At 42.7% G+C, this 14580-nt stretch overlaps 1 protein-coding gene across 2 annotated transcripts in view; it reads left to right on the forward strand.

Annotated features, from left to right (window-relative positions):
- Positions 1–14580, forward strand: part of SEC24D (SEC24 homolog D, COPII coat complex component) — a 547880-nt gene that overhangs the window by 59863 nt on the left and 473437 nt on the right. The gene's annotated exons all lie outside the window — the stretch shown is intronic.

Consider the following 14580-nt stretch of genomic DNA (forward strand, 5'->3'; position numbering starts at 1 on the left):
CATGAGAGTAGCGACACCTACTCTTCACGAGGAAAATTGGGCTGTGCTCAAGGAGGACCTTTCAGGGCTACTGCATTCACAGTCTATACAGACTTACAGGGGGCTTGTGCCAGCCTCAGCCGAGCCCATCAGTGCGTAACTGTCGTAAATATTTGGCAAGGCAGTCCTTTGATGCCTTTGATGTCTCTTCATGCATTTCCGCCTTAGCAGTGGCAATGTGACATCTTTCCCGGCTCAAACCTCGAATCTGCTGTGCAGGAGCATCTAACAACTATCCCTTGTCATAGAGAAAACTTATTTGGTGACAAAGTTGAGGAACATAAGAACATAAAAGTATCCATACTGGGTCAGACCAATGATCCATCTAGCCCAGTATCCTGCTTCCAACAGTGGCCAATCCAGGTCACAAGTACCTGGCAGAAACCCAAATAGTAGCAAAATTCAATGCTACCAATCTCAGGACAAGCATTGGCATCCCCCATGTCTATCTCGATAATAGACTATGGAGTTTTCCTCCAAGAACTTGTACAAACCTTTTTTAAACCGTTGTTACCACATCCTCTGGAAATGAGTTCCAGAGCTTAACTATTTTTTAAGTGTAAAATATTTCCTCCTATTTGTTTTAATATTTCCTCCTATTTGTTTAAAATTATTTCCATGTAATTTCATTGAGTGTCATAAGTACATAAGTAGTGCCATACTGGGAAAGACCAAAGGTCCATCTAGCCCAGCATCCTGTCACCGACAGTGGCCAATCCAGGTCAAGGGCACCTGGCACGCTCCCTAAACGTAAAAACATTCCAGACAAGTTATACCTAAAAATGCGGAATTTTTCCAAGTCCATTTAATAGCGGTCTATGGACTTGTCCTTTAGGAATCTATCTAACCCCTTTTTAAACTCCGTCAAGCTAACCGCCCTTACCACGTTCTCTGGCAACGAATTCCAGAGTCTAATTACACGTTGGGTGAAGAAAAATTTTCTCCGATTCGTTTTAAATTTACCACACTGTAGCTTCAACTCATGCCCTCTAGTCCTAGTATTTTTGGATAGCGTGAACAGTCGCTTCACATCCACCCGATCCATTCCACTCATTATTTTATACACTTCTATCGTATCTCCCCTCAGCCGTCTCTTCTCCAAGCTGAAAAGCCCTAGCCTTCTCAGCCTCTCTTCATAGGAAAGTCGTCCCATCCCCACTATCATTTTCGTCGCCCTTCGCTGTACCTTTTCCAATTCTACTATATCTTTTTTGAGATACGGAGACCAGTACTGAACACAATACTCCAGGTGCGGTCGCACCATGGAGCGATACAACGGCATTATAACATCCGCACACCTGGACTCCATACCCTTCCTAATAACACCCAACATTCTATTCGCTTTCCTAGCCGCAGCAGCACACTGAGCAGAAGGTTTCAGCGTATCATCGACGACGACACCCAGATCCCTTTCTTGATCCGTAACTCCTAACGTGGAACCTTGCAAGACGTAGCTATAATTCGGGTTCCTCTTGGTCTTTGTACTTTTTGAAAGAGTGAAAAATTGATTCACTTTTACCCATTCTACACCACTCAGGATTTTGTAAACCTCAATTATATCTCCCCTCATCTGTCTCTTCCTTTTCTCATTTTGGTCGCTCTTCTTTGAACCTTTTCTAATTCTACTATATCATTTTTGAGATACAGCGACCACAGTTGAACGCAATACTCAAGTTGAGGTCGCACCATGGAGCGATACAGAGGCATTATAATATTCTTTGTCTTATTTTGCATTCCCAACGTCCTGTTTGCTTTTTTGGCTGCCACTGCACATTGTATAGAAGATTTCAGCATATTATCTTCCTAGATCTTTTTCTTGAGTGCTGACTCCTAAAATGGACCCTAGCATCAAGTAGTTATGATTTAGATTATTCTTACCAATGTATATCACTTTGCATTTGTCCACATTAAAGTTTATCTGCCATTTGGATCCCAGTCTTCTAGTTTCCTAAGGTCTTCTTGCAATTTTTCACAGTCTGCATGTATTTTGACAACTTTGAATAGTTTTGTGTCATCTGCAAATTTAATCACCTCGCTTTGACATTCTGATTTCCAGATTATTTATAAATATGTTAAATAGCACCAATCCCAGTACAGATCCCTTCTGCACTCCACTATTCACCCTCCATTGAGAAAAATGGCCATAAAACCCTACCCTCTGTTTTCTGTCCGATAACCAATTCCTAATCCATAGAAGGATATTGACTCCTATCCCATGACTGTATACTCAGGCTGGGCTGACGCTTCATTGTCAAGTAACCGCTCGCAGTGTAGGAGCCATGGTGGCTTCAGCAGCCCATTTCTGCTCTGCCTCTATTAAATATATATTGTCCAACAATCCCAAAGGGAGAGATAAGGTGTCTGTACTGTATATGTATATAATCAATCCCTAAACACACTGGTGAAGATCGAGGAGCTACAGGATGCAAGGAGCGGGGTTATTTTGCATTTTCTTATCTAATTTAGATTTATATTTTAAAGGTTAAGGGAAGATTCGGCATAGGCTGGGGTTCCAGCCTAGCAGTATATCAGGGAGTCACACCGCTAACAAGTGGCTCACCTGAGTAGCTCTATACATTATCTATTATCCTCCAAAACCTTACCTTTGATATTTCTATATAAATAGTGAATGCTTCAACCCAATAGTGATAATTCACATATAGATACTAGTGACCCCTAAATAATCTCCAACCATAGTGTCCACTATCTCCACTTGGAGGAAAAACTGACTTCCACTATAATGGAGCCCAGTCCCAGCTAATAACGGGACCTGGTTTAACTCTCTACGCACTGGAATGAAAATGCCCCACAGGAGCCAACTTATCTGGGTTGCAACTTTCTCTGCTTCTTCCCGCAGGGCTACAGTACATCCTACAGAAAATTCTGTTTGAAGACAGCGCTCTTCTTCAGGTACGCCAATGTTCTCCCATGTCCATTCTCCATCACAAAAAGGTTCTATTAATGACCTCTATTAAAGACATTTGCAAGGTGGCTACGTGGTCTTCTATCCATGTCTTCACTGCTCACTACTACTACTACTATTTAACATTTCTAAAGCGCTGCAAGGGTTACGCAGCGCTGTATAATTTAACAAAAAAGGACAGTCCCTGCTCAAAGGAACTTACAATCTAAAGGGCAAAAAAAAAAATGCTATCTGGAGCAGCATTCCAGGTGGGGTAGCCAGTTTGGACAAGTAGTCCTGCAGAATCTTTTTACTACTTGAAAGTCAACGTTGCCCTCTGGCCCTTTTTTCCACCAGGCTCACTATCTTCTTAGTTGCAGGGACATTGCGGCATGGATGTCCAACCGCCACCTGAAGCTGAACGTGGCCAAGACCGAGCTCCTCGTCTTTCCTCCTAAACCCACTTCTCCTCTTCCTCCACTCTCTATCTCAGTTGATAACACCCTCATCCTCCCCGTCCCATCTGCCCGCAACCTCGGAGTCATCTTCGACTCCTCCCTCTCCTTCTCTGCGCATATCCAACAGACTGCCAAGACCTGTCGCTTCTTCCTCTTCAACATCAGCAAAATTCAACAGCTCCAAGTGGCCCCTGTGGGACAGCATATCTTCCTCTTCTCTCCACCCTGATCCGACGCTTCCCTCACTTTCCCGGTCTACTTTTAAACTGCAGTTTTCTTCGCAGGAGGTCACCAGCGTGGCAGCAATTCCCTCTGCTGCGATCCGCCCAGGCGGAAACAGAAAGTTACATCAGAGGGTGGTGGACCACGGCAGGACTTGGCACAGCATCTGTAAGAAGCATTACTACTCAGTGACACTGACCACACCCTGAGGCATGGTTTGGCGTCTGGAACCTGTACTTCTTAAAAGCTAAATTATTAAATTTGAGTAAATTTTGAGAGATTAGATTGATACACTTATGGGTGTTTTAACTCAAAAAGGACCGATGAGGAGTCAGGTGAGCCATGGGTAGAGTGTGCCCATGTGAAACGAGTCGCTGATGAGGTTCGTTAAAGAGATTGAAGCTTGAGTGATATTTAAGTGGGCATGCAATGAAGCTACTATAAACACCAGATATTGTTTTGTTGCAGGGATTTTGGTATGCTAGGGTATACATATTCAGATCTTCAAGTCTGTTCTCGTATGTTTTTTGGCACAACCCCCATTTTATTTTTGTCACCTTTCTCTAAACCGCTTCAAGTCTTTTGATCTCCTTAGCAAGATATGGCCTCCAAAATTTCAGACAATACTCCAGATGGTGCATCACCAATGACTATATGGGGGTATTAACACCGCCTTTCTTCTACTGGTTATTCCTTTCTCTATGCAGCCTAGCATCCTTCTGACTATGGCCATCATCTTGTTGCATTGTTTTGTTGCCTTAAGATCCTCAGTCACTATCACCCCAAGATCCCTCTCCTGTTCTGTTCTTATCAGCCTCTCACTCACTAGCAAATACAGCTCCTATATGTTTCTACACCCCATGTGCTTCACTTTGCACTTCTTTGTATTAAATTGTAACTGCCAAGCATTAGACCGTTCTTCTAATTTTTTAGATCACTTCTCATGTTGTCTACTCCCTCGGATGTGTCCACTCTGTTGCAAATCTTCATGTTGGCCACAAAAAGGCAAGCTTTTTCTTCTAACCCTTTGACAGTGTCGCTTACAAATGTATTGAATAGAATCAGCCACAATACTGATCCTTAAAGCACTCCACTATTCCCCTTTCTTTGTTCCGAGTGAATGCCATTCACCACTATCCTCTGCCATCTGTCAGTCAACCAGTTTCTAATTAATTCACCATTTTGGGTCCTACCTTCAACCCATTCAATTTGTTTATGAGTCTCCTATGAGGAACCATGGGCTTAGCTGAAATCCAAATAGTTCATGTCTATATTCTCTTAGTTTTCTACAGGCTGGTGTCATGATTGTTGCGGTTGTCCGGGTCTTGTCATGTCTGAGTAAGTGGAACTGACGTTTCAGCCATCATACTGTGACTTTTTTCAGGTTATTGCAATCACAACAATTAGACCACATCTAGTGAGTGCCCTTCATCCTGTTCTCTGGTCACCCAGTCAAAGGATACAATCAGATTTGTTTGACATGATTTTCCTTTGGTAAAGTCATATTGCCTCGTAATCTATTAGATGCCAAGAAGTTTACTATCCTTTCCTTCCTTCTGTTTTTTTTCCAACCACTGAAATGAGGCTTACCGGCCTGTAGTTTCCCACTTCTTCTCTGTCAATTTTTATGGAGAGCGATGACATCTGCTTTTCTCTAATCCCACCAACAACCAAATAATGAATAAAAATGATACTTAGCTTAAGCTGCACAGCACGGCGACTTTGCTTTAAAGAAATTCATGTACATAAGTACATAAGTAATGCCACACTGGGAAAAGCCCAGCATCCTGTCCATGACAGCGGCCAATTCCACAGAATCAAAAACTGTAGAGGATCGTCTCTGTAAATGTTCTTTAACAGTCCTTAATATAACATCAAACTGTCTTATGTAGTGGGCAAAGGTAGAAATTTAGATTGAGAATTAAAGGTTTTGAAAATATGATCTGCCAGAAAACGTTTTGGGGGGAGGTTTTTACTACTACTACTACTTAACATTTCTAGAGCGCTACTAGGGTTATGCAGCGCTGTACAGTTTAACAAAGAAGGGTATTCCCTGCTCGAAGGAGCTTACAATCTAAAGGACGAAATGTCAGGTTGGGGCAGTCAAGATTTCCTGAATAGAGGTGTAGTGGTCATCTTTTTCTGGACCAAAGATGACTTTTTTGACTGATCACATTGAAAGGTGGCTGTAAGCCCCAATATTGTTGATTAAGGTCCTAATGAGGTCTTTTCCTCCTTATGTTTACCATAATTTGTATTTAAAGTATACATGGATCTGCAAGCCCCTTGGGCTGTCTGAAAATTACCCCTACAATGAAAAGCATTCCAGCAGATAATGGCTGTTAGGGAACAGTTTTTTTTTAAACCTTTCAAACACTCAAACAAGAGGACAGTCTGTGAAACTAACAACCAGCAGATTGAAAACAATTTATATAAAGTATTTGTATTAATGCAGTATATAATTAAGCTGTGGAATTCCTTGCAGAGGAATGTGGTCGAAATAACTAACAGCAGGGTTCACAAGAGTTTTGGACAGGTTGCCAGAGGAGAAGTTCATATAAAATTATTAAACAGGTAAACGTGGGAAAGCAACCACTTATCCCTGAAATCAGCTATGAGAAATAGATCTGCTTTTTTAGATATGCCTGGACCACTTTTCAGACACAGGATGCTGGGTAAATGGACCTTGGCTTATCTTTTGTTCTTATCTACCAGTGGATTCACCAGTGTGCTTAGTAGAAACAGTTTATAGTCCTCATGTTATATGACTGTTTATTTTGGAGCACGATTTAATGCACATCGCAAAGTGTTAAGGATAAGTTTCATGCAATTCTGAAAAGGTTCTTGCCTGTAAAAAGGATTGCCATGATGTGAGTCAGTGCAATGAAGAGGGAGGGTGGTCAGAAGTGGAGAAAAGCCAAATCCAGCTCTTTTTAATATCGGTGTTTTATCATCTTTTGGGTGATTACATTAAAGCTCAGGGGGTTGTTTCTGATGTTTTGCCAGTGATGATTAGACCTCCCCTTGCAGATAAGTGTTTATTTCCATAGTGCCAAACATCTGTAAAATCAGTGTCTGCTCTTTGTCAGCTGCTGGTGCCAAGAAAAGAAGGCATATGGTTTAGTTAACTATGAGTGCCCCATGTGGGAAAAATCTTCTTCACACTCACATTTCCATAAATATTTCAGTGTTAATGTTAAGGTGCAACTCCTCCTTTTTCATGTCTTGGGTTTAAAAAAATGGCAGAAAAGCAGAAATGCACCTACTCAAAGGATCCTTTTACTAAGGTCCGTTGAAAAATGGCCTGTGGTAGTGTAGGCGCGTGTTTTGGGCGCATGGAGATCAATTTTTCAGCACGCCTGCAAAAAAGGCTTTAAAAATTTTTTTGCCGAAAATGGACATGGCAAAATCAAAATTGGTGCGCATCCATTTTGGGTCTGAGACCTTACCGCCAGCCATTGACCTAGTGGTAAAGTCTCATGCGGTAACCGGGTGGTAAGAGCTAAGCGTGTCAAACGCCACTTGGCACGCATCCGATACGCGCGTACAAAATTATTTTTCAGACGTGCGTATCAGACGCATGCCAAAAATGAAATTACTTCAAGAGCCACACGGTAGCTCCATTTTGGCGAGCATTGGGCGTGCGTAGACACTTACGCGATTTAGTAAAGGGGCCCCCAAATGAGCTATATGTGTAACTTTCTAAAAATTACTAGTTCTCGAAGCACAAGCAGGAAAGATGTATCCTCACATATGGCTGATGTGATCCATGCGGGAAACGCTTCTCCAGCACGTTTCCAGAACTTTTGAGAAATGTCTCACTACACTCTCTAATTTCAACCTTAGGATGTCTTCTTCTCCACAAACTAAGATGCAGAGCGCCCATATTCATAGCATAAGATATGAATGTGATATAAAATATGCATACTTGATACTGATGGGACACAAACCATAGAAATCTGCCCAGCATTTGTGTTACTTCCCAACTCCTGGAGATGCTGTCAAAGCACCATTCCTACCTATCCTGACCTATCGTTGCCATTTTTGGGCATTAGAAGAATGCCTGGCACTGGACTTACTTCACAACTACTGTTGCCGTTGAAACACCACTAGTGCTTATCATAACTTATTAACACTCATGAGGTCATTTATTTTGATTACATCCTCTTTCTTTATAGGGATTCTCTGTGTTTATTCAATACATTATTTCAATTCCATCAGTTTTTGTCTCCATCACCCCCAAAGGTGGAGTAACATAGTAACATAGTAGATGACGGCAGAAAAAGACCTGCATGGTCCATCCAGTCTGCCCAACAAGATAAACTCATATGTGTATACCTTACCTTGATTTGTACCTGCCGTTTTCAGGGCACAGACCGTACAAGTCTGCCCAGCAGTATTTCCCGCCTCCCAACCACCAGTCCCGCCTCCCATCACCGGCTCTGGCACAGACCGTATAAGTCTGCCCTCCACTATCCTCGCCTCCCAACCACCAACCTCTCTTCCCCCACCTGTTCCGCCACCCAATTTTGGCTAAGCTTCTGAGGATCCATTCCTACTGCACAGGATTCCTTTATACATATCCCATGCATGTTTGAATTCCGTTACCATTTTCATCTTCACCACCTCCCGCGGGAGGGCATTCCAAGCATCCACCACTCTCTGTGAAAAAATACTTCCTGACATCTTTTTTGAGTCTGCCCCCCTTCAATCTCATTTCATGTCCTCTCGTTCTACTGCCTTCCCATCTCCGGAAAATAATTTTTTGTGGATTAATACCTTTCAAGTATTTGAACGTCTGTATCATATCACCCCTGTTCCTCCTTTCCTCCAGGGTATACATGTTCAGGTCAGCAAGTCTCTGCTCATACGTCTTGGAACGCAAATCCCATACCATTCACGTAGCTTTTCTTTGTACCGCTTCCATTTTTTTAACATCCTTCGCAAGGTACGGCCTCCAAAACTGAACACAATACTCCAGGTGGGGCCTCACCAACGACTTGTACAGGGGCATCAACACTTCCTTTCTTCTGCTGATCACACCTCTCTCTATACAGCCTAGCAACCTTCTCGCTACGGCCACCGCCTTGTCACACTGTTTCATCGCCTTCAGATCCTCGGATACTATCACCCCATGATCCTTCTCCCCCTCAGTACCTATCAGACTCTCACCGCCTAACACATAAGTCTCTCGTGGGTTTCTACTCCCTAAATGCATCACTTTGCATTTCTTCGCATTGAATTTTAATTGCCAAACCTTAGACCATTCTTCTAGCTTCCTCAGATCCCTTTTCATGCTTTCCACTCCCTCCAGGGTGTCCACTCTGTTGCAAATCTTAGTATCATCCGCAAATAGGCAAACTTTACCTTCTAACCCTTCGGCAATGTCACTCACAAATATATTGAACAGAATCGGCCCCAGCACCGATCCCTGAGGCACTCCACTACTCACCTTTCCCTCCTCCGAGCGAACTCCATTTACCACCACCCTCTGTCGTCTGTCCGTCAACCAGTTCCTAATCCAGTTCACCACTTCGGGACCTATCTTCAGCCCATCTAGTTTATTTAAGAGCCTCCTGTGGGGAACCGTGTCAAAAGCTTTGCTAAAATCTAAGTAGATTACGTCTTTAGCACGTCGATGATTCAGTTCTCCAGTTACCCAATCAAAGAATTCAATGAGATTCGTTTGGCACGATTTCCCTCTGGTAAAACCATGTTGTCTTGGATCTTGCAACTTATTGGCTTCTAGGAAATTCACTATCCTTTCCTTCAGCATGGCTTCCATTACTTTTCCAATAACCGAAGTGAGGCTTACCGGCCTGTAGTTTCCAGCTTCTTCCCTATCACCACTTTTGTGAAGAGGTACCACCTCCGCCGTTCTCCAGTCCCTCGGAACCTCTCCCGTCTCCAAGGATTTATTAAACAAATCTTTAAGGGGACCCACCAGAACCTCTCTGAGCTCCCTCAATATTCTGGGGTGGATCCCGTCCGGTCCCATGGCTTTGTCCACCTTTAGTTTTCCAAGTTATTGATACACACTCTCTTCCGTGAACGGTGCTATATCCATTCCATTCTCAGGTGTACATTTGCCAGTCCCTCACGGTCCTTCTCCAGGATTTTTTTCAGTGAAAACAGAACAAAAGTATCTATTTAGCAAATTGGCTTTTTCTTCATCATTATCTACATAGCGGTTCGCTATATCTTTTAGTCTCACAATTCCCTTTTTAGTCCTTCTTCTTTCACTAATATACCTGAAGAAATTTTTGTCGCCCCTCCTTACATTTCTAGCCATTTGTTCTTCCGCTTGCGCCTTCGCCAGACGTACCTCTCTCTTGGCTTCTTTCAGTTTCATCCGGTATTCCTCCCCATGTTCCTCTTCTTGAGATTTTCTATATTTCTGGAACGCCAACTCTTTAGCCTTTATTTTCTCAGCCACTTGCTTAGAGAACCATATCGGTTTCCTTTTTCTCTTGCTTTTATTTACTCTCCTTACATAAAGGTCTGTGGCCCTATTTATTGCTTCTTTCAGCCTGGACCACTGCCCTTCCACTTCCTGTTCGTCCTCCCAGCCCATCATCTCCTTCCTCAGGTATTCCCCCATTTTACTAAAGTCAGCACGCTTGAAATCCAGGACTTTGAGTTTAGAGTGGCCGCCCTCCACTTCAGCCGTTATATTCCAGGCATCTGCCATCCTCTTCCTGATGTTACTTCTAAGTCTACCATTTTACAGCCTTAATCCATGTCCTCTAGTTCTATCACTTTCTCATTTCTGGAAAAGAGTTTTTTTTTACATGTTAATACTTTTCTCGTATTTAAACATCTAGATCAGATCTCCCCTATCCCTCTTTTTCAGTAGAGTATACATATTCAGGTCTTTAAGTCTATTCTCATATGTTTTGTGGCATAACCCCCTAACCATTTTTGTTACCTTCCTCTGAACCACTTCAAAACTTTTTATATCTTTAGTGTGATGTGGTCTCCAAAACTGCAAACAATACTCCAAATGGGGCCTCACCAACTTGATCCCAACAGGATGGGGGTCGCCATCGGGAAACGTACCATTTCAATTTGGCTGGGAGATGGCATTTCCTTCACTTATGCCCAGGCTAGGCTGGCCCTAGAGGGTCATGTCATGTCTCATAATGTCAGAGCCATGGCTGCGTCTGTAGACCACTTGAGGTCAGCCTCCTTTGAAGAAATTTGCAAGGCTGCAATGTGGTCTTCAGTCCAAACATTCACATCAAACTACTGCCTTCAGCAAGATACCCGACAAGGCAGCCGGTTTGGGCAGTCAGTGTTGCAGAATCTGTTTGGGGTCTAGAATCGAACTCCATCCTCCTTGGCCCGTTTTATTCTGTTCCAGGCTACACCCTCATTCAGATTGAATATAGTTTCAGGTTAATCTATATTATGTCCTCGCCGATACGAGGCCCAATTAACCAATGTTTATTGTTTTGGGTGAACCTGGATGCTAGGGATTCCCCCTTGTAAGAATATAGGAGCTTGCTTGTCCTTGGAGAAAGTGAAGATACTTACCTGTAGCAGGTATTCTCCGAGAACAGCAGGCTTTATATTCTCACAGTCCCTCCCACCTCCCCTTGGAATTGTCTCCTTTATTATTTTTACTTTTTTTTTTTTGCTGTATATACATCGTTCTCACAGCGGGCTGGAAGGCACTTGCGAATGCGTGGTGAAGCATGTCTCGTACTCCAATAAGCTCTACTTATACTTTTCATAAGTCGTGGACCGGGCGACGCGGGTTGGCATCACTCACTTGTGAAAATATAAAGCCTTTTGTCCTCAGAATACCTGCTACAGGTAAGTATCTTCGCTTTACTGCTGGGAATGCCCCTCGCAGTAGAAATTAGAAAAATATTTTCTACTGCAGGGAACAGCACATTAAATTTGAAATTACTGCCTGGTACCCACACTACCTGGGTAGTAGTGTCGATTTGGCCCATGCTACCCGGGCGTTATTCCTACCACAGCATAGTAAAAAGGCCCTTAAGTAATCATGCTGGGCTTTACTTTGATAAGAAATTCCACCATTTAGTATCTTGGTAAGAAAAAGTAGCAGAATAGATTGACTTAGAGCTCTCTTATAGGTAGAAAAATGGAGTCGCAAGTATTCTCTTACGCCAAAGGTTGCATTGCGTGAAGGCAAAGTAAAAAGGGGTAACATTTAATCAGAGGCAGTATCATGTGAAATATGAGAGCACAGAGTTTCAATCGTATCAGCAGTGGAGTAACCCTCTTAAAGCCTGGCATATGCAGAACAAATCTAGCCGCAGTTTGGGCATAGAATTTGAAAATATCAATTTTAAAAAGGGCCTAATATGCCTCAGCTTCCAAAGTAATTTGAAAGATTTACCCCTCTGTTTACAAAGCCATGCGGCAGTGCCAACACAAATGGGCTGTGACAGCATTACCACAATGGTAGCCGCTAGTGCGGCTTTGTAAACAGGGGGGTTAGTGACTTCATAGGACACCTGAGATTCAAAGGTTAAGTGACCCCTAATATTTGAAGAGTGGTTTTCAAGGGAAAAGGAATGCAGTCAGTGCTAAAATTGCTGCAGGGATCATGGTCGAACAGACTAGTTATAACCAGAAATTTAGTCTTTTCCTGATTTAAATGAGCACGAAAAGCTGCCAATGCAATATAAGATAAGCAAAACAAGACATTCACCATTCATACTTATTTAATATGAAGGTGAAAAGACAGCTCAGCATCTAGAGGGACTGGTTGTAAAAGCATTGAGCTGGTCTCATAAGTTCCTGGCCTGTCAACTTTTAGAATTTTGATCTTAGAAGGATTTAGTTTCAAAGAATTAGCATCAGATCAAGATTTAATTGCCTTCTTACAAGATGGAAACTTTTGTAACTGGTTCACTTTGCCCTTACCCAGGGTATATATAATAAAAATTGTCCCACTGAGCTCACATAAATATTAAAAAGAACTGGCACAAACACCACATTGCAATCCTTGGGAATGACTAGAAAAAGAAGATGAAAAACAGTGCAAAGCCAGAACAGAAACCCAAAATGCAGCCAACCATACCACTAATATATTCATGCCATTTGTATTGAGAGCCACAAGAAAATCAACAAGATGTCATTATTTATTTATGTGTTGCATTTCTATCCCACGTTTTCCCACCTGTTTGCAGGCTCAATGTGGCTTGCATAGTACCGTGATGGCAATCGCCAATTCCGGTAAGAGAAACACAGAGTGGTATCGTGTTAAAGTTCATGAGTGACAGAGTAAATTAGGTAGTCAAGGACGAAGAGTTAAGTTTTCTCCAGTTCTGGTATAAGTTTCGTTGTGTTGCAGGGTTCAGGTGTTTAAGTTGGATCGTTATGGTATTCCTTTTTGAACAAATAGGTTTTTAATGATTTCTGGAAGTTTGTTAGGTCGTGCACTGTTTTCATGACGTTTGGTAGTGCATTCCATAGTTGTGTGCTTATGTAGAAGAAGTTGGATGCATAGGTTGATTTATATTTTAGTCCTTTGCAGCTTGGGTAGTGGAGATTTAAGTATGTGCGTACTGACCTTTTTGTGTTTCTGCTTGGTAAGTCTATGAGGTCTGCCATGTATACCAGGGCCTCGCCGTGAATTTATTTATTTATTTATGACATTTATATCCCACAGTATTCCCACCCATAGGCAAGCTCAATGTGGTGTACAATAATTAATAAGCAACAATAGTACAAAGTACAGTAGACAAGGTCACAGGAGAGAGAGAGAAACAACGAAGGAGGGAGAGGAAGAGAGGGGAGGAGATAAATCAGCAAGGAAGGAGTCGTGGGCTAAAAGGGTACGGCACCTGTAGGGCTCTTAGCGTATGCACTGCCAAAGAGGAAGGTCTTGAGTCGCTTCTTGAAGGTCAGGTGATCAGAAGTGAATTTGACCTCTCGAGGCAACCCGTTCCACAATTGAGTGCTGAGGTAAGAAAAAGAGGAGCCATAGGTGGTCTTATATTTGAGGCCATGAGGGACAGGGTAGTGGAGGTTGAGGTACGCACGGGCCGACCTATGGGAATTCCTGAGCGGCAGATTAATGAGAGTGTCCATGTAGGAAGGGGCATCGCCATAGATGATTTTGTGCACCAATGCACAGGTTTTGAAGGCGATGCGGTCCTTTACAGGAAGCCAATGCAGCCGCTCGCGCAACGGCCTCGAACTGTCAAATCTAGACTTGCCGAAGATAAGTCGGGCTGCTGTATTCTGAGCTGTTTGCAGTTTTTTCAAGAGCATACTTTTGAATAATTTTATGAACCAGGGTGCAGATTTTGAACGCAATTCGTTCTTTGATTGGGAGCCAATGCAGTTTTTCTCGTAAGGGTTTGGCGCTTTCGTATCTCATTTTTCCAAATATGAATCTGGCTGCGGTGTTTTGGGCAGTTTGGAGTTTCTTAACGATTTGTTCTTTGCATCCGGCATAGATTGCATTGCAGTAGTCTAGGTGACGTAACACCATTGATTGTACCAGGCTGCAGAATATTTCCCTCGGGAAGAACATTTTCTTTGTTCTAGTTTTCGCTTGGCTTTCTAGTGTGAGGTTTCGGTCAATTGTAACTCCGAGAATTTTCAGGCTGTCTGAAACAGGAAGGGTGTAGTCTGGGGTGGTTATATTGGTGGGTTTGTTCGTGTTGTTTTATGATGAGAGGATGAGACAGTGTGTTTTTTCTGCGTTGAGTTTTAGTTGAAATGCATCCGCCCATGAGTTCATGATTTGCAGGCTGAGTTTGATTTCGTTTGTGATTTCTGTTAGATCGTGTTTGAAAGGAATGTATATCGTGACATCATCTGCGTAGATGTAAGGGTTAAGGCCTTGGTTGGATACTGCTATTGAGCTCAACATGTAGATCCCTATGAGGTCTCGGGAGCAGTTTAGTGCTATTACTTGCTCAAAATCCAAAATAGATTCAGTTTGCAAAAATTCAGGGCTGATGTAGTTAG

This window comes from Microcaecilia unicolor, chromosome 2 (assembly GCF_901765095.1).
Source record: "Microcaecilia unicolor chromosome 2, aMicUni1.1, whole genome shotgun sequence".
Taxonomy (NCBI): Eukaryota; Metazoa; Chordata; class Amphibia; order Gymnophiona; family Siphonopidae; genus Microcaecilia; species Microcaecilia unicolor.